Source organism: Canis lupus, chromosome 20 (assembly GCF_003254725.2).
Source record: "Canis lupus dingo isolate Sandy chromosome 20, ASM325472v2, whole genome shotgun sequence".
Lineage (NCBI taxonomy): Eukaryota > Metazoa > Chordata > Mammalia > Carnivora > Canidae > Canis > Canis lupus.
Window position 1 is genome coordinate 27234146 of NC_064262.1, and position 25798 is coordinate 27259943.

At 43.8% G+C, this 25798-nt stretch overlaps 1 protein-coding gene across 9 annotated transcripts in view; it reads left to right on the top strand.

Moving 5' to 3' along the window:
* The window catches only part of PRICKLE2 (prickle planar cell polarity protein 2), a 321924-nt gene that overhangs the window by 198397 nt on the left and 97729 nt on the right, over window positions 1-25798 (top strand). Inside the window, exon 1 of one of the 9 annotated variants that reach the window (XM_025456475.3) lies at window positions 5992-7624. The exons of the other annotated variants lie outside the window; for them this stretch is intronic. The gene's annotated coding sequence lies outside the window, so the exon portion shown is untranslated. Of the gene's footprint in view, window positions 1-5991; window positions 7625-25798 lie in introns of those variants that run through there. 9 annotated transcript variants of the gene reach the window in all.

Here is a 25798-nt window from a genome sequence, read left to right on the forward strand (position 1 = left end):
ATCCTCTTGGAAACTCATTGTCCTCCTGTATAGAAGAGAAGATATTAAAAGCTACAGTTTGAGATGATCGTGAGGGCTCAATGAGATAAAGTACATAAAACACCTGGCATGCAGGTCCTTCCCATTCCTTGAAAAAAATAGTATGCCATTTCATACATCTGTGACATTATGTCTTCCAAAATCATTTTCCCAAGACAGGTCTTGGCTGCAAGTTTGCCGTTTTCTGAGAGCGAGAGTTTTTTGGCTTTTTTTTCTGGGGTATCTTCCATCTTGCCAGCGTTCTCTCCCAAGAGAAGCGTGTGGGAGCTCTCGTGCCCACATTTAGGAAGTGCTGGAAAACCGAAGCATCCCTGTGCAACCCTTGCTCGTTCTTCTGGTCCTTTACACAGAGACAATTCAGGCTTCTACTCGGCTGTTTAATGAAAATGAGGACTTCCAAAAAGCTGCTGTAATAAAGGACAGCTTTCTTTCTCTAAAACAAAAACGATGTTTGCTAGCACATCATGTCCGTTTAACAATATTTTCATGGAAGTGTGCAGTGGTAAGCGGGTTTAAAACATTGATGCAGTTTCTAATCTTTTGTGGGGAGGGAGCAAAATCTGAGCAGCCTTTCATTTTGATTTGCCCATGCTAGCCTGTCCACATTGCTCCTTTTAATTAATGTAATTAAAAAAGGATAAGAGGCTGTGGTAGAGTTTTGTGCATTAGATTATCAGGATCAAGAATAATTAAAATGTCGGAAATGAGGCAGATTCCTAAAATGGCGGAAAAGAGCAAAGGAAGGCTTTTTTTCTGGATTTAAAGTGTGCCAGATTATTTTTCACAAGATTCTGAAATGGATCCATGGTCCAAGAAACATTTATGATATGGAATCTTAAATGGGCAAGAAGGAAGGGGTGCCGGGGGTGAGTCAATCCTTATGTTTGTCACAATTTTATGATTTACCTTCGCACCTCTCATTCTTGCCCCCTTATCTGAAAATCAAGTCAAGAATAACATTAACACTATATGCTAGGCACTCTTCAGAGTACTTTATATATTTTAACTCAGCTCATCTTATCCGAACTCCTTGTAGATAGATGTCTCCATTTTATAGAAGGGGAAACTGAGACTTAAAAATGATGAGTGGGTGTTCTTGCCGAGTCACACCGGTAGGAGGTTATAGAGCCAAATTGGAATTCAGGTCTTTCTGTTGCAGAAGGCACGTGTTTTATTGTAAGTCCTAATTAGACAAGTAGCTAGAAACTGTTGAGGACCATCTCCTTGGAGTGTTTCTTTTTCATGAAGGCAGCCCTGTCTCTGTGGGTGCCTTATTTATCTTTACCTGCACTGGGTGAGCCCTATATGTATATCGCCTGTGCTACAGAAACCTCACAAGTTTATTTTCTGTGTGGTTATGTGGGTTGGCTGTTGTTGCTGAGAGTTATTACAAACCTAGAACATGGACTTTTTTGTTGTTGTTTTTCTTTTTGGAGCAGACCAGATGCATCCTTGATCTCTAACATTCCTTTAGAACTGTCATCATTTTTTGATGTTCAACATCCCTTTGTTTTAAGACATTATGGTTTTAGTATGTTGTGCTAATGGATTTACATGGCAAACATAAAAATTGACAGCTGTGGTATATGTTACCAGGGTCCCCCAGGATCTCTTTTTCCTCTTCTTCCTGGGCATGTACTGACCAGCCCCACTGCAGTTGTTTGAGGTCATGCAACAAGTTCAACCAATAGAAGTGATGTCATTTACCTCCATGTTAATGCACCTAAAAGCACCTCTAGAGATTAGGTGTTGAGACCACAGAAACACAAGAAGGAAGCAGACTGGATCCCTGAGTCACTGCTTGGAATGGAAGTGCCTGCAGAGCCTCTGTACCTCCAGCCAATTTTGCATGAGTGAGAAATCAATTCTTATTGTCAAACCACTGAGATTATGATTGTTATTGTGTCAGAGTCCAGCTTATTCCAGCTAATAAGACAATTCTTTGACAGTCTTCTCACCCCCATTTAAAAAAATTTACTGGATGTTGAAATTTGAGGATTATTTAAAACTGTATAAAATTATGCATTTGTGTGTGTGTGTGTGTATGCACACATATGTATATATGTATAAACTGATTTTTTTGGAGATTTTATTTATTTATTCATGAGAGACAGAGAGAGAGAGGCAGAGACACAGGCAGAGGGAGAAGCAGGCTCCATGCTGGGAGCCCGACGTGGGACTCCATCCTGGGACTCCAGGATCACTCCCTGGGCTAAAGGCAGGTGCTGAACCGCTGAGCCACCCGGGGATCCCCCACAAATACTTTAAAAAAAAATAAACTTACGACCTTTGTTAGATGCATGCTTTGAAACTTTAGTAATATCCATTATAGTAATTAGGATTTCACAGTAGGAGGGTCAGGAGTACTAATTTAAACCAGCTAGGACTGGTTTTCTCTCTCTCTATCTCTTTCTTTAGAGAAAGAACAGGGAGAGGGACAGAGGAAGAGAGAGAATCCCAAGCACGTGCCATGCCTATTATGGAGCCTGACACGGCTTGATCTCACAACCCTGAGATCTGGACCTGAGCTAAAATCAAGAGTCAGACGCTTAACTTCCTACACTACCAGGTGCCCCCATATTTCTCCTTTAAAGTGTTCCTGAGACCAAATGGCCGCCATTGCTCGGAGTGACCCATGCCAGTTCTTACCATCTCAGTATTCAAAAGTCTTCCTTGAGTCCAAGTGAAATCTTCTTTAATTCATTTCAAATCCATTCTGTCTTATTTTATACCTCTGGAAGTGGAGATAAAAAGCTGCCAGTTAGGACTGTCCTCCACAGAGCCCTTCATCCTGGGGGCCACAGCACCCCTGTCACTTCTTCTCTTCTATGAGCCAACCAGCAGTGATTGACTTACCCTTCCCTATACTCCTCTAACAAGATTATGACAGATGCTAGCTGGAATGTAAAGCTGATTCGATTTTCCTCAATGTCAGGAGCACCCTCTTTGTCAGCCCTCCCCAGTGTCCCGTCGGTGTTGCTCCACTGTCTCATGCCCTTGCAGACAAGTCTTTAATTCTCCATGGGTGCTAACACTTTTATCTCCTATTTTTCTCCCTCCTGCCTGCAACACCCTCTCTAGCAGCTCAAATTTGACCTTGGCAATTAGAGCAGACTTTTCACTTATGGCTTCTGGATCTTGTGTCATGCTGTGTAAGACCTTCCCCTCTCTAAAATTATTTTCTCATTCCAAAAAAAAAAAAAGATTTTTGACCTTCAATGTAACTCAAATTATACTTTTCTTGATTTCTGATCACCTCAGCCACAATTACTCTCATCTTCTGTGTCTCTTTTCCTGTATACTGTATGCAGTCCTGGCCACTTATGTGAATATCTGATTTAGTATCTAAATAGAAAGTTGTGAAGGTCAGCAGTTGTGTTTTTGTTGTTGTTGTTTTAATGAGAGAGAAGTCTCTTATTTTTCTTTTTACTGTACTCTTTTTTTTAAGGTTTTATTTATTCATGAGACAGAGAGAGAGAGAGAGAGAAGCAGGGACATAGGCAGAGAGAGAAGCAGACTCCATGCAGGGAGCTTGACCTGGGACTCGATCCTGAGACTTCAGGATCACGCCCTGGGGCAAAGGCAGGCGCTCAACCACTTAGCCACCCAGGCGTCCCAAGCAGTTGTGTTCTTGTCTCAAAAAGCATGTCCTGAATTTCACAGATTCCCTAATAAATACTTGATTGAGTGTCTCATATGTATTGTGTGCTCTCCCTGCCACCCCCTGCCAAGAAGTTTGCTGTCTTAACTGTGGAATTTCACTGTTTTTCTAGAAAACAGTGTGAGGTTTGTCCCCATTTCCCCGGGCTCTGAAATTTCCAAGCAGTTGGGGTCTCACCTTGTCTAATACTTAACAGTATACTTTCTAAAAATCCTGAGTAGAATGGTGTCCAGGATGAAAATACTTGTCATGAGGCATTACTGATCTGTGGGCTTTATTATTTCAATAATCTGTACAGAGACAATGCATCCAGATGCATCTCCAGATTCCCCATCACTAAGCCATGCCACAGGGAACTCAGAAATGTGCTTTTGCACCATCCCCCTCCTGACTGCAGTTAGACCTTCGAGAACCCTGCACACACCCAGTCCTGACATGCACCATGCTCGTTCTAATTGCTTGCTTACTTGTCTTCCCTCCTCATTCCTAAGCTTGTTTAAGGCAGGACTTGTGTCCGTCTTGGTCACCATGATGTACCTAAGGCCTAACACAGAGACTGATAAATAATGAGTGAATGGATAATGAATGAATGGATGAAGTGTCCATGCTTCCTAGAAATCTAGCTATCTTGGCCTTTGCACAGCCTCAAAGGAGGCTCCTGATGTCTCTTGGTCATTTTTACTGCTCTTCCCTAGTTTCATAGCCCTTGCAAATGTTTGTTGTTTCATGTAGGAAGAGCATGTCAGCAGCTCACCCATGTGAGGTGGGACTTTGAGTTATACCCAGGAAGTGGGGATGATTTTGCGGTCTCCATTGACCCACCTCCTCCTATGTTTTGAACTTTGTATAGTCAGTTAACAATCAGTACTAAAGTTAGCAGTGAAAGCATCATTATGTCCATTACTGAGAGCTTACATTTATTGAACGCTTGCTGTGTGCTAGGCTCAGTGCTCAATGCTTCACACTGAGGATCATCTGATTCTCTAAACAGCCCTGCAAAGGTAGGCACTATTCTTGTCCCTCCTGTTATAGATGAAAACCTCTGGCCCCAAATCCTACAGTTAGCAAATGTCAGAGCCAGATCTGTCCCCAGGCCATTTTTTCCAGACCCCATGTTCTACTGTTAACTCTCATGAGGTTGGTAGTCCTGTGCCAGCTTTCTTCTTCATTGCTTCCCTTTGAATCACTTGTGAATTGCTTCTCATAATTCTCATAGGATAATAAGTCCATCAGAGAGCAGTGGGCCCATCTTCAGGTGAAGAAACTGGGACATGGGCATACAAAGTCAAAGTGACTTCTCCATGGCCACCCCCAGAGCGGGATGCCTCTTTGCCACTGGTGGCTCCAAATTCGTGTATTTGCTAGTCTCCTTCATGAAGGATATTGAGGCCTAGGGGGACCATCCACTTTCCTCCATGCTCTGAGTTCTGAATGATGGACATCTAAAGCAGAGTGTTACTCATCCATTCGTATTCTGTTTCTATTGGTGCCAACTTAAACCAGGTCCCATGATTCTCACCATGAAAGGTCTTCTCTGAACCGAAGAGAAGCATTCTGAAAGAAGTTATAGGGCATTATTAATACAATTACATATAACAAAAGACATAATTTAACTTTGCCACCTCCAACAAAGAAATTCATTTGAAGCTTCAGGAACTCCAGCTGGAAGGGCAGAGCTCATCAGAGTGGGTTCTTCAGGCGGGGGAGTGTGGGCAAGGAGCCGTGCTGACTGCTTTGTCCTGAGGGACACTTCTGTGCATGATGGAATATACCTCTCTCCCTGCTCCCCCAGCCCCTCCCTCAGCCTCTACCTAAGGAACCCACAACACTTCCTTATCACAGGGGGCCAGAATATTGGCTTGTACTTGCCTCTCTCCTAGCCCAGAATACTGCATAGACAACACTGAAAGAACACTTGATTTTATTTTTTTTTATTTTTTTTTAAGATTTTATTTATTTATTCGTGAGAAACAGAGAGAGAGAGAGAGAGAAAGGCAGAGACATAGGCAGAGGGAGAAGCAGGCTCCATGCAGGGAGCCTGATGTGGGACCCGATCCTGGGTCTCCAGAATCACGCCGCGGGCCAAAGGCGGCGCTAAACCGCTGAGCCACCGGGGCTGCCCAACACTTGATTTTAAACAATAAGAGGTGAACATGGAAATACTCAGAGGATGGAAACAATGACCATCCTAGTGGAAAGAAGGCCTTGGTGATTTTTTTTTTTCCTGACTTCATCCAAAGTGTCAGAAATCACTGTTATTTATGAAGTGTGACATTGTGTCAATCTTCACTATCGTTGCCTTCAACACTTAATCGCACTAGAACATGAGCTAGGAGAGATCAAACTGTATATCTATACCTAGTCCTTAGAACAGTGCACGGCACAGAGTAGATGCTCGCAGATATTCCTTGAATGAAGGGATGGGACAGATGAAAATATTGAAGACCCCAAGAGTTAAGTTACTAGTGCAGGGTCACATCACTTGCAGAAAATTGAAATCAGGATTCAAACCCAGGAGTCCCCAGCTCTGTGGCGTGCCTTCTTCATGATTGCTTGGCTAGGCCTGTGTTGTAGGAGTGAATGGGATATATTAGAGACCCAAAGGTGTCTAACAAAGCTGCAGTCTGAGATTCAGGAAATGTGGGTTCTATCCTATCCTTCCTGAAGTCCCAGTATGATTGTGGGGGAAAAAAAAAAAAAAACATGCTCTCTAAGGGTCCTCAAATGGCCCTGGACCGGTTTATGCTTTGTCATCTCTTATACTCAGGAGGAGCTAGGGTCAGGGCTTGGAGGGAGGGAATGACTAAGTCATCACCCAAGCACCTGAGGAAAGTAGTCTTGTGTTTTATTTCCAGCGTGCACAAAAATTCGAGGAGGATGACGTAGTCTCCAGCCAGCAAACACCCAGAAATAAAAGTTAAAGAGAGAAAAGAAAGTACAGGCATTCGAAGACTCCACACAGTTTTGGGGGAGGAAAGGAAAAAAAAAAAAAAAAGAGCTTGGATTCCACTCCTGGGTTAGTGCAACGTATAATCTAAAACAGGCGCTCAGGTTGAGAACTGTGCCCAGATCCGATCCCCAACACATAAGAGCACAGCCTTGAAAAAGAAAAAAGAAAAAAAGAAAAAAAAAAAACCCAGGCATATATCTTTAAAGCCTCTGTTCTTACGTGTGATATTTTTATGCTCCCTCGGAGGTAGCAGAGCTGGGGCCTTTGCATCCCGCGAAGGCTTTCTTCCCCTCTCCCCAGCTTGGGGATTATTGATTTGGAAGGAGGCTAATTTCCATGTAAATAAAGCTCGGTGCTGGGCAGTGGGACGGGATGTCCAGATGCGGTGACTGACTAGCTGACGTCACGGCTTCATTAGCATGCGGAGGATGCGGGCACTGCAACAGCGGCTTCTCAGGCACCACCAGCCTCTCCGACGACAGTTAATATTATTTTTTTGGCCGAGCCGCACATTTCCTGGTTCGGTGTCTCGGGCTCTGCGACCTGCCGACGGGTCGCCCCGGGTCTGGCTCGGCATCAGTTGGTGACGCTGACTCTGGGGTCTGTGACTTCCTGCAGATTGACAAGCTGGGTTCTCAGGAAGGCAATCCGGAGCCAGAGGAAGGGCAGAAGTCACACTTTTTTTTTTTTTTTTTCCTTGCTCGGTGGGTGCCCAGCAGGGTCTCCATCCAGCAGTGCTTGTTTTCCATGAGTGCACGCAGAGCAGCTCCGCCTTGAGCCTGCTTCTGGCTTGGGAAGGGTCTAGGTTTTGAGAAGGGTTTCCAGAAGAAGATGCTTTGGCTGCCTGCGGTCCTGCTTGCGTTCTTAGAAGCCGGACCTGGGGAGAAAGTGAACTGTGGCAACTGACAAGCTTAGAGGGTCTGGTGGAAGCTTCCCTCTCCACCCGGAAACTGGGCATTTTATCCTCCCCAGAGGTAGGTAAGAAATTTGTTCTAATTCACATATTAAACAACTGTATGTTTTCTAGGGAGGATGAGAAAGCTGGATGTAAATGCTTTGCATGAGGACAGGTTATCACAGCTCCGTTATCCTGGTCAAGTGACGTTTTTAGTGGTCCTCTGGCACCTTTTACCATTTCTCTACTGATTAGAAAGCTCACTCGCAAAGTGACATGTCACAGCTGTAGGGAGTCTTGAAGAAACGCTTCAGTCTCAGTGCTTTAGAAGCAGCAGTTCTGTAAAAGAAGTGCAGCTATCTTTAAAAAATAATGATAAAGGGGAGAGGGTTTAAAAACCAAACACCTGGTAGTGTTCATGCACAGTAGTCATTTCCGCTCAGGATGTCAGAAACCATTAGAGGGTCTGGGGAATGAGGACTTCGCTGAGACTTCCAGGTAAAGAAATGGTGCTCGAATAATTTAGGTTTAATTTTAGCCAGTGCTTTCATATTAGCAATGGTGACAGAGCTCCCGAATGTGACTGCACTACCAGGCTGAAACACATGACTCAGTGTGTTCTCTACATTGGGCTTTTAGGCAAGGGCTCCTAGTTAGTGCTCCTCACTCTTGGTTTCCCAAAAACCAATCATAGCACTGCTAATCTGCCATGGAGGTCTTGAGATGAAATCCAGATCTTTAATCCCATTATTCTTTGTTGTGTGGTCTTAGAATATGCTGGGGTCCAACAGGACTCTTATGAACCATAAATAAGCCGGGCTGGGCCAAATCACACCAGGGTAAGTGATCTGTACCAGATGCGATGCCATCCCCCGATCCAAGCATGGCTCTTGTATAATTTAGGCACATATATTATTTCCCTAGTGAGAGAGTTCTGCTTCCAGGCAATGCATCCATGACCACAGTCAGGGGAGGGCTCCAGTGTGCCGTGAATATATCGGCACCAACTGCCATGTACCAGAGCTGCAGCTTAGCTTGCAAGGCTGCAATTTGTTTTGCTTGAACATCTCTTCCCAGAGACTGTTTTAAACCATCTCAGTGAGACTTAAACTAAACGAAGCAGCCTGGCCTCCTAGCTGGAGGCCGAATTGGCAGCTCTAATCCTGCTCCCCAGAAGGTTTATTGGCTGCTGATGGCTTTCACAGATGGGTCAGGATGAGTATCCCCCTGGGCTCCAGAGTAAGTCACAACTTTGACAGAATTACCATATTTTGGAAATTTGGATTTTAATGGCTCCTTGAGTGCTTGTAAAGATTTTGCCTTTCCATCAGATGCTCTTTCCCCTCGGAAATTCTTTTTTTAAATTAAAACATGTTGGCCCCACTGGGCATTTCAGCCTATAAATAGTCACGGGGCAGCCAGAAATAATAAAATAGCGTTGTTTGGAATGGCAGGTTTGTAAAGGTTCCCCATGCAATGTAGGGAAATAAATAGAAATGTAGGAAAGAAGATGCATTTATGGAAGCCTAAAGAATGAGAAGAAAACTTAGAGGTTAGGCACTATGGGATGATGGTGACTGAGGGCTCAGACTCTGGATTCAGACAGCACTGAAGACACAGCTAGCTAGTCCTCTCTGAGGACTGATACCTGTCTGGATGACGGGGAGAGCAGTAGAACCTACAGACAGTTTACTGGGTTTACAGATTTAATGAGATGACATGAGAGCATGTAGCACAGTGCTAGCCATGTGGCACATGCTCAGCAAATGTTAGCTGTTGTTATTGCTGTCACTGTTTTCTTTTTGTAACTATTATTATAAACATTGCTATTTATAATACATTTCATTTGTCCGCAAAGAGGTGTTACTGGCAGAAAGGGTGCCATTTGCAGTGACTGTACTGTCCACATCCCTTCCCACTCGAGGAAACTTTCCACCCTATTGATCGAGTTGACAGAGTAAAGTGTATCATCCAGGGCTCCTGTGTTTTGTAGAACTCAGAGTGACCGGATGGTGTAATGAAAATCATTTAGCACTAGCTGGGGCTCAGGCATGCTGAAAGAAGGTCTCCTGTTTTGGCAGCTGACGAGTCACATGCAGAAAGCTGTGGGATCCAAATTGGAATTGACGCATTTCTGGATTTCTGTTCACATTTCTCTTCGGTTCCAACTTTGCAGGGGAGAGGCAGTTGGCATTTTTCTTCTCCATCCAGAGAGGCCTTTGGATGTGGGCTTCACCTGCTGGTTGGGTCCTTCGAAGTTCCAGGGCTGAATATATACCACCGTATGGGTGACTTCAGTGTGGAGGTGTGCTGTCAAGAAGGGGCTAGGCCTCCCTGCGCCCGTTTGGTCTCCACTGACACAATAGGTCTTTTTCAGACTTGGATGCATACTCCTCGTACCACTGCATGTACTTGAGTCACATAGTTTGACAGCTCTTTCTTCCTTTCTTCTCAACATCTTTCTTTTAAATTTAGGTGAAGCGGAGCTCCGATGTAGGGGTTCAAAAGACCAATGAAAAGTGACCAAAGGAGCCCAAGGGGTCTTGCAGAAAATTTTTTCTCAGAAGACTCAGAATGGAGAGTTGGTCATTCTCGGTTTCTGTTGATTTTTAGTAAAGTTGTGCTTTGCTTAGAGAATTGTATTTATACCTTGATAATGGCCCACCTCCATTATCTCCTGCTGGAGCATGTGATCTTGAGAGAGTTGCCTAACATCTCTGAACTTTGGTTTCATTCTGGGAAAATTGGAAATCTGTTCCCCTGGGCACACAGCATGGCCGTGAAATGGAGGCTGTGATGTCCTTGGCCACTAGGTGTTGGACTTTCTTTCTGGTTCCAGTAGTTTTCGTATTTCCCATTTAGTCCCAACCTATGAACAACAGGAGGTAGTAGCTTCAATGCCCATTTGATGGAAGAAATGGAAGGCCACAGAGGGAAAGCACTTACCTTAAGCGACACACTGTTGATGAAGCTTGGTTCCTGGCAAAATGTTGCTTCCACTACCCATTGATTCCAAAGGCTCAGAGTTGGAGCAGAGCTTTTAACCACCCCATGGCACTGCCAGCCATTAGCAGCAATGTGTCTCTTGAGAAGCCTCAAGACATGGTCCTCTCTCATCTCTGTTGTTTTCAAACACACTCCAGTGAAAATGTCCTGTCCCTCAGTCAGAACTGTGGCTGTCATTTGGCCGAGGACTTTTCTTTTGTGTCTCAAGGCCCATGAAAAGCATTCTGTCTCCCGTCTCCCCGCTGAGTGTTGTACTCAAAAATCAGGTGACTGCTGGTGACCCGTGAACTGTCACAAACTAAGAAGCTTTGGGGTTAGGCAGTGGGACACTCTGTTTCCCTCATTCATGTTCATGACTGCCACTTGCCACTTTGCTCCTGTCCCAACCTGTAAAGATTTGTAATGAAACATTCTTGATTTTAATACCTTGCCCGCACGCACATGCGGACCCACGTTTGAATGATGCAGGAAAGAAACTGTTGGATAAGATCACGCTGGGTTCCCAGCCATGTAAGTCCTCCAGAATCTCACTGGGGACTTGGCCAGTTGAGTTTGGAGACTTGGTTTTCTTTTTTCTTTGGCCTGTTGTTTGAGCAGCTCTTTGTTTGGAGTCTGAAGGCCTGAGGCTTGCTCGTTTTTGTTATTTCCCTGGGGAAGAGGCCAAGGGAGAGAGAAGCAAGGAAAGAGAAAGGAGGGGGTGGGGGAACTAGTTGGAGGAGTTAGGAGGAGGGGAGGAGGGAAGCCAGAATGCAGAAGCAGCTGGGAGTGTATCAGAGCAATCTCCAATCCACCATGAAAGTGTAAAGCTGAAGGTTCCCTGTGGGTGAGGTTGCAACTCAAAGACAGGAGCCTCTGTTCTCCTTCAGCTAGAAATTCCTCTCCCCATCTGTCCTACAGAATTCTTAGTGCAGCCATTTTAAATCCTCAAACCCTACTGGTGGCTGAACACAGTGTGTGTTTCCCACCAGAGCACCATGGACCATTTCGAAATATGCATTGAAAAGAGCATGTTTTTAAGCACAATATGAACCTGCCTTTCCTTGGTGCATATAGATGGTAAACTTCCAGTACATATTTGGCCACAAAGTCTGTAAAAATCAAGTTGGTGGAACGAAAGACTCAAATTTTCTGAGCACTGACACAGAAGAAGAGATACGACACTCGAAGGGACACAGAATCTGGAAGCATCACTGGTTGGAAGTAGGGGCCCAGGGAATTCAGAGCTGGCGTCGTATGGGCAAGTGTTACCCAAATCATACTCCCTCAGAACAGCAGAGTGAACCCAGAGGAGGAAGGAAGAATGATGATTTCCGGTATCCCCCTTCTTCCTGGTCCTAGCATTTGAGCTGCCGTATGTAAACCATCCTGAGGCTCTGAAGGGATCACAGGTATCATTTAGTCCTTGGAATATGGCACAGAGTTGAAACCCAGGTTGGTACCTTTGACAGTCTGGTACTCTGCATGCCTCATGATAAATGGCTGACTTGAGTTGCCTTCATTCCTCTCACATAGGGAGTGTCACTGGCCTCAGAGCCTCCACCCCTCCCGGACTCCTTAAAATCAAAACTTATACATGTTATCCAGCCCCATCCAGGGTTAAAAGTAACTAGGACAAAAATTCTTAGCATTGCATTTCAACTGGGCAAGATGCCATTTTTCCAGCTCTTTTCTTGGCATCCATTCGTCAGTTGTGAGTCCTCAGAGATGCTTGTTCAAGAAAGTTCCAGAGCTCAGCTGAGAAACAGCCATACTTTCTGTGCTCACAGGGTCAGATAGGTTTTCAGAGTAGCTGTTAGCATACATGCAAGTATGTTTTGGGTGTCTGTGTATCTATTTATAGTTTTTGTGTTAGTGTTTGTATGTATAGAAAAAGTGATAACTATCACAGATGGCATACCTACTGTGTGTTTTACATACCTTGCCTTATTAGTTCTTGCAGCAATTACTGTAGCTACGTATTACTAGCTTTATTTCATAGTAAAGAAACCAAGACTGCTAGAAGTTAAGTGACTTGCCCAAGGTTACATGGATGGTAAAGAGTGAAACTGGGATTCAACCTAGGATAATCATCATCCAAAGCCTGAGGGGTGTCCCCCATTCTGGGCCTCTGTACACTCTTTACCATAACATCCACTATAAATGTTTTTCTTTACCTTCTAGATCATTTCTGTGGATCTCTTATTTGAGAAACATCTCATTATTCATCCCTTAAATTAAAATCCTTTCAGCTAATCTTTTTGGTAAGATTAGAAGAAATATTAAAGAGAATTTGTCAGGCCTGAAACAGAATACAGTGGCATCTTCAATTCTGGTTTCAAATGTGGCTCTTAGAATATAAGAGAGGTTGGTTGGAGAGTCAGTTAAGACACATTGAGGTGAGGAGTAAAAGCTAAAGGCCGGTGGAAGCAGCCCTTGGTTGGACAAGAGGCATCATGGGAAGTTCTGCTGTTCTAAAACTGTAGGCAAACGTAGGCTAACAACCCAGTTGGAATGTGGGTGGGGGCAAGGGGGGGACCACACTTGTTAGCTTTTAATGCCTAGTTGTATATACATCATGTTCTAACTAGAATGTATGTATTTTCCTTTCTGAACTTCTGTTCTTTCATCCTGAAAATGAAGGTCTTGGAGGTACTGGGTGGCTCATTTGGTTAAGCATCTGCCTTTGGCTCAGGTCTTGATTCCAGGATTCTGGGATTGAGCCCTGCATTGGGCTCCCTGCTCAGTGGGGAGCCTGCTTCTCCCTCTCACCTTGCTCCTTCCCCCCCATTCATTTGTGCGTGTGTTCTCGTTCTCTCTCTCTCTCTCTCTCTCTCTCTCCCCTCCTCCTCCTCTCCCCCTCACTCACTCTCTCTCAAATAAATAAAATCTTTTTTAAAAAAATCAAATAAAATGAAGATCCTGAATCAAATAATCTATAAGTTCTCTTTCAGCACTGACCTTGATGAGTGTGAACTTTGAGAATGAGCTCAGCCTTGTCAGTGGATACATGTGATTTGCAGCATCGGCTGCTCTGGCGCAGAGAACTAAAAGGTCAGGTTTTATATCAGGACCTGACCCCTCTGTGTTGTGACTATGTGCTGCAAGATGAGAAGCAGTAGCTCTCCAGAGAATGACTCGGCGCTTCCTGGAGAAACATCTGACCTTTGGATGTCTCACACTAGTGAAGAGGGGGTGCATGTATCTCACCCGCCCTGGCGCTGCTCATTCACTCTTAGAAGCCCTCTGGGGCTGTTGCATATGCAAGCATCCTGCAGAGTGCAGAGAGAAAGGCTGCTCCAGTTGAATGTGTATACACCTTGGGGTGCTGCTAAAATTCAGACTCAGCATTTTGAACATGCTCCCTGGTGGATGCCAATGCTGTTCTTTCTTAGCCACCTTTCTACTAGGCATAGAGGAAAGAAAATTTAACTAAATTCAGACATCCTAGGTTCTAATCCCAATGATATCATTCCTTATCTGAGCAAACCTCAAAGAAATCACTTAGCTCTTATAGAGTTTCTCCTACAGAGTTATAAAAATAATTAATAACTAGTGTTTAATGATGGCATATTCATGTGCCAGGCATTGTGCTCACTCTGGTGTGTGCTGTATCTTATTTCATACTCATGATAACCTTATGAGGTACAGTCTGTTATCATCTGTATTCTACAGAAGCTAGGCACAAAGAGGTTAAATAACTTGCCCAAGGTCCACAACTAATAAATGGGTAAGCTGGGATTTGAGTTTCTACCATCTGACTCTAGAGCCTTCACAACTTGTAGAGATGGGGCACCTGGGTGGTGCCTGGCGATGATAGATGGGAAAGATCTAGGGACTTACTTGTATGTATGTGTGTGTTACATAAACATACCACAGAAATAAATAAGTTCATTAGGTGAATGTACTATAGAAATGAAGGTATTTATTTCTATGGTACGTTCACCTAAATATTTAGAACACCCGAAATTATAAGCAGTGGATGAGGTGTTTTCCAGATGTAGTTGTATTTGTCTTAAGTAAAACGTATTCCAATTTATATAAAGTCAGATGCTCTGTGAAGTTTTGAAGAGCACAGGTGTTTGCCGTGGCATCTCCGTAGTTCAGCTAGCCCTCCAAAAAAGGTGTTACCTCAGAGGAATGGAGGTTCTGGCTAACTGAGGTTTTCGTTGTTTGGAGTTAAATCCAAGTTAGTTTCCTATCTTATTTTTGCCAATTTGGAAAATATATCCAATCGCTTTTCTGCCTTGGTAGAAAGAGCAGGGTTATCTAACTGCATACCCATTTAGGACATGGCAGCCATGTGAATTATTATCCTGAACGTGAATTCCCAGTGAATTTGTCCTTCAAGTGGAAGGCATAAGAGGTTGATTGCAAACATCCTCTGAATTTGATATCTGTCACCTTGCTGGACACCAGGCTGTGATCTGGTAAGACAAGCAGCTATCTGCTTTCTTCCCCCACTGCTCCTTGTTATTCTCCAAAAGCTTCTATCTGACTGGTAGAGGCAGTCTTCTTCAGGTGGGAAAATTATTCTTATGTGAATGTGTACCCATGTATGAACTCCATTCTTAGAAGCCTCATGACTGTAGTTAGTGTGGCGCTTAGCTAGCACCTGCATCACCAGGCCCCAGTCTCCCTTGTCTGTTGCAGACCTCACTGATGAAAGCCTACAATCTTTTCATCACACCCCAACAGAATCTTGGAATCTTTCTCAACACAGCACACCAGGCAGCCTGTACCCATCAGTTGCAGTTGGCTCAAGAAATTTAACCTACATGCAATGTCTACCCTTAAAAACTCCCTGAAAGCTGATACTCTTTTCAATGTGGTAAATATGTATTTAACACCTAATTGCTTAGACGTGTGAAAAAGAAATTATGTTTTCCACTTGCTCCACATTTTGTTCTTCCCTCCCCAAAGTGGACAACCTGCAGGCCTATTGGAAGTTTTGAGTTAGTTGAATTTTTAGTAAACTGAAGTTTTAATAGAGTTTTTCTTCTTTTTCTGGGTTATGCATCCTGTTGTTCTGATTAATTTGGTGAACATTGTTAAGATTCCTGCCACTTTTCATCACTGGTGAATGTAGTCTTCATCCAGCTTTCCTGCTACGATGCTCCCGGAGGAATACCCACTTTACAATGACCTGCTTTCGGTAGACATCCACTGGGTGATTCAGCCATTGGGTAGGTGGCCACTGCATAGGGAATGGCTGCTTTTGGCCCAACAACCACACAGCGCTTGGCTAAAGCCCTCCCCTGACCGTTTATCTAGCAAAATTCAGGAGTTGGTTTAAATGACTGCTTACATTTACTCCTTGCATTTGAGTTCATCATGTCAGAAGTCACCTGGGAAGCCTGTCTAGACTGGATGCTTGCCACCAGCCAGAACAGTGAATGAACACCCTGCCCCACCCCATCTCTCACGCTTTCTGTCCAGTTAGGACATTCTGACACACCTGCCTCATTATGAAGTGATGTGGAAATGCAAAGCAAAGGCTTCACATATTCCTCCCAACCCTGTGAGCTCAGGTTCCTGCTAGAATGCCTTCTGAAAGGTGAGTGGGTGAAAAGTAATCTAGGCACACGACTCCACTGATCAGACTGGCATAAACCTGCCTTCCCCTCCTAGTGTCAGTTCAGCTGCCTGACCCGCTTCCTGGACACCATGGTGGTTTGCCTTCACCGCACTTAAAGATTGATTTGAATTCCATACCACTGAGTTGCTAAGGTTCAGCTTCCTTAGTGGTAACTATGATATCATTTGCTATTTTGAATTTTTAAAAGAGAGTGAGAAATAGAGCATCTGCAAAATGCAAGGCACTGTTTCTGGCCCTACAGGGAATGGCAGAGAAGGCCTATTACAACTGGTTCTTGAAACCAGGTGTTTTTAACTTGGAATCCAGGAGCACCAAAGGACCAGCAAAGATTGCTGAACTTTTTGAAATTAAATGCAATCTCTATTTCTGTGAATGTGTATATGTAAGGGTTATTTTGGCAGGAGGATGTATTTTTGTTTTTAAAGGGAGAGGATCTGAGTCTTCATCAGATTCCTAAAGATGTAAAGTGACTCATAAGAAATGCTAAACTGACTGTTAGATTGTTGTAACCTTGTCCAGGAAAGTATCTAAAGGCGACTGTGACTGGGAAAACCTATCCACCTATTCTGTGAAAGGAAGCACACCACTTTTCTGTGTGGCTACCCGGGAGCTAATGTTAAGCTCCGTGGAACTAGAAGGGGAATTACCTGGATCTCTTTCATTTTACAGATGAGTAAATCAAGGTCTGCAGTTTCAGGTGCCAAGGCCATGGCAGTCTTTGTTTCTTATGTGTTTCAGAGACTTTGGGGTTTAAAAAAAATTTTTTTATTATTTATTTATTCATGAGAGACACAGAGGGAGTCAGAGTCAGAGACAGAGGCAGAGGGGGAAGCAGGCTCCTTGCGGGCAGCCTGATATGGGACTCAATCCCAGGACCCTGGTATCACAACCTGAGCCAAACGCAGACACTCAACTACTGAGCCACCCAGGTGCCCTTCAGAGACTTTTTTAGTATTCATTTAACACTCTAACGATGTTTTGAATATTTGCTTTGGGTTAGGTCAGGAGTTTTCCGTCTCTCACTATATTCAAGGCACTCTTTTAAAAACTTGACATTTCACAATACACTTAACAGAATAAAATTTCACCCTAGTTATGATTTGATTCTCACTCATCCTAAATGCTTTCTTCTCTGCCCATACTTTACTCTTTGCATACTTTCATTTAATCCAGGAAAAATGTAGGCTTTCTTTGGTATGGTTTTGATGATCTACTACCGATCGTGTTGATAGTAGACTCACACTCTACATTTCTGGCGTTATTGTAACTGTACATTTTTAATTAATGCAAAAAATAAGTATAAAGAAGATAAAATTATACACAACGATCACAAGGGTTTGGAGACTTCTGGTTGAGAACTGCCAAGCTAGATTCTGGGCTAGGCATGAAAGATTCAAAATTTTAAGGAACTATACCTATTGAATGCTTATTGTTCTAGATACAAGATAAGCTCCTTAACTTTGTAGACGTTACTAATTACAGTGGGAAAAACATAATGGACACATTGACAAGACAGTTTCTGAGCATGACAACTGTTAAGAAAAAACATCAAAGGATGATAAAACAGCGAGTGAATGAGAAGGGGAAGTTGGCTACTTTCTGGAGGGTCCTTGGTGAAGGTGACTGTGAGTGACATGAATGGTGAAGAGTAGGCTGGTCTGCTCCTAAAGAGCGCAGGGAAGGAAGGCTATTCCAGGCAGAGGAAGAGTTGCTACAAAGATCCTAAGAGAAGGATGGCCTTGGCAAGTTCATAGGAAAAACAAAAGGTCAATGAGGCTGAAGTACAGTAGACGATGTGCAGAGTGGGACAAAATGAAGTTGGAGAAAGAGGAAAAAGGGTAGATGACATTGGATCTTGTGAGCCAGGGTTAAAGAGAGTATACTTCATTCTGATTGCATTGGGAACGAGCAGTTTAAGTAGGAGAGTGGAGTGTTATCACCCTTGTTTTAAAAACAAACAGCTGGTGGACAATAGGTTCTAGAAGGGCAGGGTTGGAAGCAGGGAATTAGAATAGCAGGCTGTTACAATAGCCCAGGCAGAAGGTTGTGGTGAATTGGACTAGGAGAGTAAAGGCAGGAATAGTGTGAAGAGCCAATGAAGAAATGACCAACACTGATCCACACACCAAAGAAGTCCACTGTCTGGATGGTTGTTCATTGTAACAACTATGGCAAGAGTATGTGGGCATGGCTATTTCCAACATGCTTTGGGGGTGGGGGGAGGGTACGTCCAGGGGGCACACGTTCTTCAAGCATCACCTTGTCAAAATCTGAATACAATAAATTTTTAAGTGTTTTCCTGTAGACCATGTGAATTCAATTCATCGAGGGCTTCTTTCCAATAAAACATGAAACTAGGAAATGTCATTTTCTTTCCATGTGCTTCCCCCTGTCCTCTTGCCGCTGCAGAATGAGGAAACTAGTTGTGGCTCGGAACAAAACCACAAAAACCGTTCCATAGATCCAGCTTCCATAGAAGGGAAGTCAGCATCTTGCCTTTTTTTTTTTTTTTTTTTTTTTTTTTGCCTAGCCCTCCTGTGGGAAACCCTGAGAAATTTGTTTTGTTTTGTTTTTTCCCTTGGACTTGACTGAAGCCAGGTCTCTCCTGAAAATCACGTCTTTCCCTATTGTGTCTGACTCGATCTGAATTGAGGGGGCTTTACTTCCAGCTTTGGGATTTGGGAAACACCCAATTTCTTGATGTTCTCGTTTCCCAAATCTGCTGGGGTTGTCTTGAGCCTTTGGCCTCATTCACTGAGGAACACGGATTTCTGGGAAGGTTTTGCCTCAAGCCCTTCAGCGCGGATATTAAAGGGCCCCTGTCAAGTTTTGAAGGGTGTGACCATTGCCAGAATCCCCACAAGCCAAGCCCCTGAGGGATGCTGTTGCCAGCTGGCCCACAGCCATACCAGAAATGGCTGGATTTCAGTGGTTCTCTGTGTATGGAGCTGGCTGAGTTCCCCTGGATGAAAGGCAGTCTAATATAAACTGAAAATGTTATTAATAAGCAGCCACTTAAGAATTTCCTATGACTTGCCAGTGATTTGGGGGCCTCTATGTGAACAAGGAGAAAAGCACAACTTGTTTTACATGGATTAGGGGACCGGTGCCGTCAGCCTGAAAGGGCATCAAAAAGGCATTCAGGTGTTGGGTGAAGGGCTCTGGAGTCCAACAGATCTCAGTTTGCATTCCCATTTTCATCACCTCCTGGCTGTGGGAGCTGGGGTAAGTTCCAGAAATGCTCTGAGCCTTGGTTTTCCCATCTGTAAAATGAGAATAATAATGGTAATTTCCATTGCATACTGTGCTTTGAGGATTGAAGAAGGAAATGTGGAAAGTGCTTAGCACAGAGCCTAGCATACAATCAGAAAATATTTTCTTAAAAAAAGAAAAGTCGGAGGGTGCCTGGGTGGCTCAATCAGTTGACCATCTGACTCTTGATTTCAGGTCAGGTCATGGTCTCACAGTCACGAGATTGAGCCCTGCATCGGGTTACATGTTCAGTGGGGAGTTTGCTAGAGATTCTCTCCCCCTCCCTGTCTCCCTCCCTCTCCATGTGCAAGCACATTCACGTTTCGTCTCTCTCTCTTTCACTCAAATAAATACATTTTAAAAAGAAAAGTTACAGGGATCCCTGGGTGGCGCAGCGGTTTGGCGCCTACCTTTGGCCCAGGGCACGATCCTGGAGACCCGGGATCGAATCCCACATCGGGCTCCCGGTGCATGGAGCCTGCTTCTCCCTCTGCCTGTGTCTCTGCCTCTCTCTCTCTCTCTCTCTCTCTCTCTCTCTGTGACTATCATAAATAAATACATTTAAAAAAAAAAAGAAAAGTTACAGAATCATACCCTAGAAATGGAGCCAACCTGACCTCACTTCCCCTGCTCATGGGAAAAAAAAAGAATTTGGGGTTCTAGACACTCCCAACCATGGCAATTGGTGTCTCTGAACTTCACTTTCTTTATCTCTAAAAGGGCAAAAATAGCCCTTGCTATTTTCATTAACATTGTAAGGATTCAAAAAAGTAATTCAAAGATTTACCTCAACTGAAACTGCATGGTAGGCTTTAAAGTGCTTGATTAGCCCCAGAAGTCAATAATTTAACATGTAACGTGTCTGCCAATTGTATTTTGGTAAGAAAAGAAGGTCATTTGTGTCACCCTGAAATACTAAAAGCATGCTAAAGATAAGTAATCCTTTGGTAAGGAAAATAATCAAGTTACCTTGCTCAGCGCAGCTCACTTTTAAGTATATAGTGGGTGTTTAATAAAGACTTATAGAAATAACTTGTTTGCTCCTCATCTGTTTTCCATTGATCTATCTTCTATCCCAAGTAGAATACATTAGTACGGTCTAGATTGAGTTCTAGAGAACAGGAACCATGACTACTTTTACTTGTTTGCTTTATTTTCCATCCTTCCACATACCATAGGGTGTGACATACCAGCAACATAGTCAGGTTTTGCTATGTGAAGCATGCTGTATATATATATATATATATATTTTTTTTTCACTGTCTGATCCTAGCAGCAAGCCAATAAAGTGGTGGAGTTAGGATTTGAACCCAAGTCAGCTTGACTCTAGAATCTAAGATCTTACTTAATCCACTGCACTATATACTGCCTTTAAGTACTTAGGCAATATTTAATGCCTTAGATCTTGTCTTCCTGAGATTAGCCATTTTCTTCTACAAGGGAAGTAGAGATAAAACAAGTAGTTCAGCAGATGGCATGGAAGAAGGCAAACAAAAAGATATTTTGTGGAATCTCCCAGGCTTTGCCATGAAGTTTGGAGGCAAATGTTAGAATTCTATTTGTAGTCACTTCCTCAGAAACTTCTCCTAAAGGACTTCTCTGGTAAGGAAGTGCTCTTGGAACTTGCTCTGCTAAATGACCAATGAAGCAAAACATACATGTCATAAAATCATAGTTTGGGGACAAAATGAAGTTGAAGAATTTTTCCCAGAAAAAACTGGGAAAACTGTCTACCTTGGTTTATTCTTAACGGGGCAGTGGGTCTGAGAGGCAGCTAAGGAAATCAGAGCTTCTCTAGATACCCATAGCCTTTCTTGGGGATGCAGTGATGCAGGTAACAGTGTTGCCATGGAGACACCATCCGTGGCCAAGCTCTTCTCCTTTGAGGGTTCACTGTGTGTACTCATTATGATGCTGAATTAGCTAGCTGTGTGTTTGGGTAGGCAGATTCCTTACTGGCCAGGGAACGCTTTTACAATGAAGTCAAAACTCCTTCAGATGGATTGTATGTATAATTCTCCAGCTGCCCTCTTGTCGCCATCTTTGACTCCTATCTGTATCTTGATGACACCTTGTTCTCTCCTAACTCCATGTCCTTTATTCACCTGTTGAGAGTATTTCTTCCTTCTCTTTTTGCTTAGTATCCTCCTACTTGGCAACCTTTAGGTCCAGCTTCCTCAAAGGAGCCCTCCCTGACTCCTTGATAACCAAGAACTCTCTGTAGCACAGTGCCTGGCACATGGTAGGTTTCCTGTTAATAACTCTTCTAATAGCAAAGGAAATGACTTTCTAGTTGGTTTATTTTAAGACATTATTTTGGGAAACTGCAGTATTACATGATTGTTTCAAGAATAGTGTAGTGAACTTCCATACATTCCTTTTTTTTTTTTTAAGATTTTATTTATTTATTTATTCATGAGAATATAGACAGAGAGAGAGAGAGGCAGAGACACAGGCAGAGGGAGAAGCAGGCTCCATGCAGGAAGCCTGACGTGGGACTCGATCCCGGGTCTCCAGGATCACACCGTGGGCTGAAGGCAGTGCTAAACCACTGAGCCACCTGGGCTGCCCAATTCCCTTTTTTTTTTTTTAAGATTTCATTTATTCATGAGAGACACACAGAGAGAGACAGGCAGAGACATAGGTGGAGAGGGAAGCAGGCTCCCTGTGGGGGGCCTGATGTGGGGCTCAATCCCAGGACCCCAAGATCACAACTTGAGCCAAAGGTGGATGCTCAACCACTGAAGCCACCCAAACTTCCATACGTTCTTCTAGATTTCTCTGTTGTTAACATTTTGCCACATTTGCTACATGTTGTATCTCTCTCTCTCTCTCTCTCTCTCTCCCTACACATGCATACATATATTAATATTCTAGCTTAACCATGTGAAAATAAATGACAAACATCATCCTTTACCTGATCCTATTTCAGCATCTACCTCCTCAAAACAAGGACATTCTCCTCTGTATCCCCGCAAACAACCCTTCACTTTGGTATGTGTGGTTTAGCTCTTTGTGACTATATCTTTGTGTCCTAGTCAGACAGGGACTCTTGGTTTTTTTTGTTTTTTGTTTTTTGTTTTGTTTTAATCCCTCACAGTAACCCCTGGGATGTATAGTACATACATGTTCAGTGAATTATTGTATAATAAATGAAGCTGCCTGCAGCAAACATTTTTGGTATTCTCATCTTCCCCTTGGCACTCACCAGCCCAGTTTACTGTGACCCATGGTTCCTGCTGTAGTAGGAACTGCAGACTCCCTGTCTTGCCTGCGGGTAAGCGACAGGACCCCAGGAATAGTCCTCACCCAGTTGGTAATTGATGGGTGACCACCTCTGCCTCTTTGACTCTCCAGTGACACATTTCTGAGGAGTGTTTCAAGCTATCTTCCATAGCTCCTCAACTGAAATGGGTCACCGTGGTCCAAAGCTTCAGCCTGCACATTACCTCACCTTATGTTGGCATCCTTCCCTTTGCCAAGTCCCTTTTCAATTTCCCTGTCAGGACTGTTTGGAGACCATCTCCCACAATTCTTTACACTCAGATACCTCCTGAGGATCTGATTCTGGGGAAAGCCAATCTAAGGCATTGTCCCTCAGTTACTGAGACATCATACCCTAAATCAAAGTATGGTAAGAGAGGTTCAAAAGAAGTCTTTCTAAGAGAGGTCATCCAGGAGGCTTATTTTTCAAAGGGGGTATGTTTCAACTGCTCAAAAATTACAAGGTGAATTCAGAATAGGAGCCATGTATATTTGCTCATGGAAATATGAAATGACATATTACGAGAGGAAACCACTGCCACTGAAAATTATCCACTACCAACTTTGGCAGTGCCTGGGAGAGAGAAGCTCCTCTTGATGCAGATGGCCAGAGCCACTGGAGCCCAGGCAGAGGGCAGGGAGTTGGATGGAGCCAGGCAGCATGGTCTTGGCTCTCAGCACACACCAGCCTCCTACCCAGCTGGCCCTGTCACGGTCTCACCCTTTAGCTTCTGTGTTTATTCAGAAACCATTTTTCCTTTCTCACAGAGATAGGAATCTTGCTTCTAGACATGGCCAGTGTCAAGGTTCATGCCTGGGCCCCTCATTCAGACTGAGTGCTTGCCAAAAAGAGGGGAAAACAAAGTATTGTGGCTGGGAAGAGGGAGTGAAGGAGCCAGCCAGACTGCAAATAACAGGATACACTGGTATCTGGGTATCAAGAACAAGGAACATAGGAATTTCAAGAAGGGGATGAAAAAAAACAGAGGAGCTGACAGCACCCACTCAGATGGTGCTATCCCCTGAATTTCACATTTTATGCTTGGGTTTTGAGACAGGCAGTGGCTCATACATTCTGGTCACTGTCGTGGAGGCAGATAGTAATGGGGGAGGGAAGCCTCAGACCACCTCCTGAGAGTGCTTCATGCCACACTCTTCCCCACCTCAGGGCCTTTGTGCTTGCTTTCCTCTGCCTGGAGATCTCGCCGCCTGGGTTCTCTCAGAGAACTGAGAATATCATATTCAATATTCTGATCACAGCTCAGATGCCACTGGAGCGGGAAGACCTATCCTGACCCATCCTCAGTCCCTCTCTTCTTCACCTTCCTATTTATTTCCATCATTGCATTTACCAAAATCTGCAAATGGAAGGTTTCCCTATTTGTCTACCTGCCTATTGTCTATCGTCCCCACTGGAGTCAAAGCTCCATGAGGTTAAAGCTGTTGTATGTCTTTATCACTGCTCTGTGCCCAACATCTTAATACTGTACCTGTGTCCTATAGATGCTCATTCACTGTCATCTGCTTGGGTGGTGGGCAGGTTGGATGGATGGATGGATATGGATATGGATGAATGGACCAATGGATAGTAGGACAGAAGGACACATGGAAAAAAAGGAAGGAAGATTTGGCCACTCCATTTACAACAAGATGGTAGAAAGATCCCTCATCTTAGAATCAGATGACATAAGTGCTAATCTGTACAATTTTGGTGAAGTCATAGATGAGTTTACAGCCTTAATTTTTGTGTCTGCGTAGTAGATTCAAATGCTAACTCAACAGAACTGAGAATGAATAAAGGAACTATGTGAAGATCACACAAATATCATACATCCTCCATAAATGTGGGAAATGACACAAGTAGTAGAAATGTAGCCACCGTGTTCACCCTTACCTGGTGTCCTCCGGTCAGAAAGCACATGTTGGAGTGGAGAGGAAGGAGCCCAAGCCCTGGAGCTGTCATGTTAAGCCCTTGCTCCTTTGGGGGCAGTTTCACCAACTGAACATCCTCACTTCATTACAGGCCAGCCTCCACTCATGTATCTCTTCTTGCCTGCCTCCCTTTCTGCCATTCTGATCCTTCACATGTGTTTTGTGAACGATGTAAAAGGTGGGAGCAGAAGCCTCATGTGTAGGTTCTATAATCATGTGACCTGTGCAGTTTCAGAGGGAAGCAGCTGATGTTCCTGTGAGAGCTCAAATTTGATAGCTTTTTTTGCCTTATTCATGACAGGATTATCTCAGCCCTATTTTAGGCAGGCAGACCCCACTTCCATTTCTTACCAGCTTACTAGAAACACAGCATGGTGATGACTTTTCTGCTAATAGCATCCACTGTCTTTTCATTTGTTGACCTCCGGGAAGCCTGCAGTCCAGTAAAAACTCTTTCACCCCACACATTTATGTACCTCCTAGGAACACCCAGGGGAGGTATCCCCACAGGACAGTGAACCAGAGCAACATTCACCTCATTTTAGGCTGGCACTTTGCATGCACGTGAAAAGTTGATGCTCTCATTAGAAACTTAAGGAGACTGGGTGACAGAGCAGACTGCGAAAATAAGGCTCCTGCCTAGCTCTTCCTGAGTCCATCTTGCCCAGGGTGGATCCTCCAGGTGGTTTGAAGTGATGGAAGTTTCCACAGCATTGAGAGTATGTGACTGATGTACAAAGACCCAATTCTCAGCCAAGGCTTAGTGGTTTTAAATTATCCATGCCCCATCTCTCCCCACTTGCACAGAAAATTGAAAGTCGATAGCTGTTGAAATCTGGTTTTCAGATGTTTTTTATCTGACGGACCTAACTTAACTCTGTGATACCCGTAAATATATATGTGGGCCCCACATTGCCAGCATCTTCCCTGCTACGTAAGTCCTCTAATCCTGTTACAGGGCACTGGATCAGAACAAACCCACTTATCTGGATTGAATAATGCTCTTCTATTTGCTGAGAGTGTTGTGTGTACGTGTGTGGGTGTTCTGGCTCACGCTTTGTCATTCCAGGCCAGTCTTGTCTCTTGGTACTTGCTAATGGCGAGCACATAGAATGAAATCTGGTCTCCAGTTTCTTAACATGAAGGAAAAAGAGGACCAGCAGCTGTTTCTGTTTAACAGTGATTATCCCTGGGATTGTGGGTGTTTTGAAATATTTCTTCTCT